Here is a 4,674-nt window from a genome sequence, read left to right as displayed (position 1 = left end):
GTAAAAATATGTTTTAGGATCATAGCAATGTAATAACATAGTATCCGAAAACGTATTTTTTTAAATACATTAAAAAAATATTTTATGTAAAACAAATATGTAAAAAAAACAAGTAAATTTTTTGTAAAAAATATTTTTTTACAATAAGTTAAAAATATATTTTGTTTTATTAATTTTTTTAAAATATTTTTTTAATTTTTTATTATTAATTATTTACGCTTTTATATAATGTTAATTAATTTTCGGAAATATATAAGAAGTTTGCCTCTAGCCTAGTTGGTTAGAGCTTTGGCCGAATAAGGAGCGGACAAGGAGGTCTCAAGTTTGAATCCTCCACCCCTTATTTTCTATCAATCTTAATATATTAAGACATAATTACAAAAGTGGTCCCTATGGTTTACCCAAAGATGCGAATCCAGTCCCTTTATACTTGAAAAGACGAAAATACCCTTGCTAATTCAGTCCCTAACGGCTGAATACTAACGACGTTAGTAAAAAGGGCCATTTGTGCAAGTTTTGCAAACCATAGGGGCCATTTGCATCAAAAAAAATTAATAGGGACTAACTTTGTTACTTTTGGCAAACCACACGGACCATTTTTGTAATTTTGTCTTTAATATATTAATAAAAAAATAGGTTAATTAAACGTGTATATCTTCTTAAATAAAATAAAATAAAAAAACACTTCTATTCCATCGACAGGATGAGGAATATTTATTCATCCACACACTTCCTACACACATTCGCCACACACTTTAATTCAAAGCACATGCCTCGTAGACTTGGAGATATGTCTGTGCTGAGCCTCTAAAAATGTCGTTTGAAAAGTCAATACTCCTATATCCTTGACCAAAATAACGTTTACTTTTTTGCTGTTTTGACTTTTGTTTGTTCACTATTCCCATCCACCCTATTTATAAATTCAAAATCTTTCAATGCTGTTTATAATTATTCACAACAACTTATCAAGATTTAGAATAGAAACCCAACAGTCAATCCTTGCTTTATTAATTGCTTTGAGTGATTTTCTCCACTTATCTGCAATGGGTGATTCTCAAACGGAGATAGAAGTTCCTTCATTTTTTGTATGTCCGATTTCTCTAGAAATCATGAAGGACCCTGTAACCCTGTCCACGGGAATAACATATGATCGTGAAGCCATAGAGAAATGGTTGTACACTCGTAAGAACAGCACGTGTCCCATCACCAAACAAACTCTTACAGATTTAGAGCTCACCCCAAACCACACCCTTCGTCGACTGATCCAATCTTGGTGCACAATTAATGGGCCATATGGTATCGAAAGATTCCCCACTCCACGGATCCCAATCTCCAAATCACAAATCTTGAAGCTCCTACAAGATTCTAAATCTCCCAATCTGCAGATGAAGTGTTTAAAGAAGCTAAAGACGATTGTTTCGGAAAGTGGTGTGAATAAACGATCAACGGAAGCAGTTGGAGCAGCTGAATACCTATCTTACATCATATGTAACCCTAGTTTTAATCTTACGTCACCATCATCGGTGGAAGAAATTTCTGGTGTTGATGGATTTGATAATTCAGTAACAGCAGTTGATGAAGCGGTGAACATCCTTTACAACCTTCATCTATCCCAAACCGGCCTTAAATCATTGTTCGGAAAGACTGGAGAGTTTGTTGACGCATTAACTCGCGTGATGCAATGCGCCGCCAATTACGAGACACGCACTTACGCCGTCTTATTACTAAAGTCAATGTTCGATGTGGCAGAACCCATTCAAGTGATGTCGTTAAAGATTCATTTCTTTAAGGAGCTTACACAAATCTTGGCCAATCAAGTTTCACCAAAAGCAACAAAAGCTGCGCTGAAATTACTTATCGAAGTTTGTCCATGGGGGCGGAATAGAGTAAAAGCTGTGGAGGCCGGAGCAGTTACAGTATTAATCGACACCCTGCTAGATTGTACTGATCAAAAGAGAGTGTCGGAGATGGTCTTAACGCTGTTAGATCATCTTTGCCAGAGTGCTGAAGGCCGGGCTGAACTATTAAGACATGGTGCAGGTTTAGCGGTGGTTTCCAAGAAAATCTTTCGTGTTTCACAGGTGGCAAGTGCGAGGGCTGTGAGGATACTGCATGCGGTGGCAAAGTTCTCGGGTAATACGAGTGTAGTACAAGAGATGTTGCAGTTGGGAGTGGTGGGTAAACTATGTTTCGTGTTGCAAGTGGATTCTGCAAGCAAGACCAGCGAGAAAGCTAGGGAGATTTTGAAGATGCATGCTAGGGCTTGGAAGCATTCCTCTTGTATACCCTATAATTTGGTTTGTTCGTATCCATCTTAGTACATTGATGCATTAAGACTTTTCGGACGTAGAAGAGTTTAAAAAAGGAAACTCTTGTATACGATCTACGTTTGGTTATATTTTTTGCTAAAGGAACCGTTGTACGTTTGGATCTTATATGTATACTCAATATGGAGAAAAGAAAGGGATTAGTTTTTGTTTGTTTGTTCTTGAAGATGAAGAAGTTAGTTATTATGACGATGGACTTTAAATTTTGGCACCAAAGAAGTGCTATTGAGCTCTAAACGTTGTAATCATATACTCAATCCCCAAATTGGTATATGAATTAATTCAAACTTTATCTGTCAAGCTGTTTAAGATTGCAAAATATTGAAATACCATATTGGTTTAGTAAAGAACCTAGTCTAGTCCAAACAACTCAAATTGGTTTTCCAAAAAGAAGATTTTCGAATTCCAGCTGTATTCGTCTTCTATAACGTTATTTGGTCAGTTTGATCATTTTCTTTTTATCGTTTCTATTTATCATATTCTTAGGATAAGGTAAGTTCAATTGACAAAATAGAAAAAAGTTGAAAATTGAGAAATTATTTTTCAGTCAATCATTTATTTTTGTTGTTAAACGGTCCGTAGTACGGAATATAAATAATAATCATATATTAATATAAATGTAAGTGTATTCATATATGAATTCACCACCACCACCTCTGCCACTAACCATCACCAACCACGGACACCATACTCATGTATAAATAATCACTTACTCTATACTTACTCATATATCAATGTCCGTATTTATATATGAATACACTTATTAACATATATTTATATATGAACAATTGATCATACATATTCATATACGAATATGATCTGTTCCATCGACCTGGTATGAGTGAACGGTTAAACGACAGCTTTGAAATGAGTGGTCCAAAAAGGTTCACTGCCTCATTCTCAACCGCTTTTTTCAATTAAACCCACCTCTTATTACCATAATGTCACATATGTTTTAGGAAAAATATTTTTCATTTACAACTAAGGAAATTTATACATAGCTTTTCGTTCATCTTATGCGTTTTGTCAAATAGAAATTAGTCACTGGGTTACTAACTTCAGTAATACTTAATTATGTAATAATATTTTATATTTTGATTAAATTTGTCCATTTATTAGCTTTATCTTTTTAAATAATTCGTGTTGATTTGTAGACATGTAAGCATAATGTTGTACTTGAAATTTAAACCACAAAAATTATATATAATTATAATTTTAACTTTCTATTTTCACAACCAAAAAAATTCATTTTTATTAAGGTAACACTTCTCAATTATAAATCGATTATAAGAAAATCATTTATTCTCAATTACATTTATTAAAAATCAGAGTATGATAATAAATGTGGAATCTTCAACGTTGCTGATGTATGTGTATAGTCTCGCTTTCATCTTCTCACGATACCTCATCCAAGAAGCATACAGGCATACTAGCATGTATTTCAAGTCCACAATCATAGGATTGGATTACCCTGGTCGAATCAGTCATCGGACTGGAATGCCACCAAGCAACGGGTCCAATCAGTCATCGGACTGGAATACCATGGGTTTGTTGGCTTGCCGCCTCAACCCAACCGTTCATCCTGAGCCTCCGTGCCTACGGCTTACAGTGGGCCCGCACCAGGTATCTTGGACTACATCATACAACAGAACCGCATCAATCTCAACCACCACCATATGTCGACATACAAAAAAAAAGGATCAAGTAGGCATGTAATACAGGCAATATCAATCATACAGTTCGCCACCACCTACCAGCAGTGGCGGAGCCAGAAATTTTGATATGGGGATACAAACATTATCGATATATATTCTATGTAGTTATTATATCCCGGACATTAAAAAAATGGTACAATATCTTAAGTTGGGGGTACAATAACATAGAACATGTTTACAAATAAATTGTTTTATATACATAAAACAATTTTTTGGGGATGTTGTAGTACCCCCAACGCCCCATCTAGCTCCGTCACTGCCTACCAGATCTCTGAGAGCACACTGCTCCACTACCAGCTAACATTCATGGAATGTGTAACCATAAGTAACCAGATGTGAGATAGCCACCCAAACAGATTGTCCCACTCTAGAGCCAAAACCAAACAAGAAATATGCAAGAAAGCCTAGATCATAAGTTCTCAAGCTATCCTATGTAACTACATACAGCCCCTGGGGCACTCTACTAGATAATAACTAATCTACTGGCACTCTAACCAGCATACCATTACTACGCCATCATATCATACAAGGATATATACATAGATCTAGAAGATCAATACAGCATAGTAACATACTATACATAAGGATACATAACCTACAATCCAAGGAATGAATAATTGTATATACTCAGA

General features: G+C 35.3%; 1 pseudogene; it reads left to right on the top strand.

The window, feature by feature from the left end:
- The first annotated feature begins 952 nt into the window (after nt 1-952).
- LOC145159667 (E3 ubiquitin-protein ligase PUB23 pseudogene) lies at nt 953-2,564 on the top strand (annotated as a pseudogene).
- The last annotated feature ends 2,110 nt before the right edge of the window (nt 2,565-4,674 follow it).

The sequence above is a fragment of the Lactuca virosa genome, chromosome 2 (genome assembly GCF_052849685.1).
Source record: "Lactuca virosa cultivar CGN04683 chromosome 2, Lactuca_virosa_CGN04683_v6, whole genome shotgun sequence".
Taxonomy (NCBI): Eukaryota; Viridiplantae; Streptophyta; class Magnoliopsida; order Asterales; family Asteraceae; genus Lactuca; species Lactuca virosa.
The sequence above is the reverse complement of the archived record's forward strand: the minus strand, read 5'-3'. Positions and strand labels throughout refer to the sequence as shown.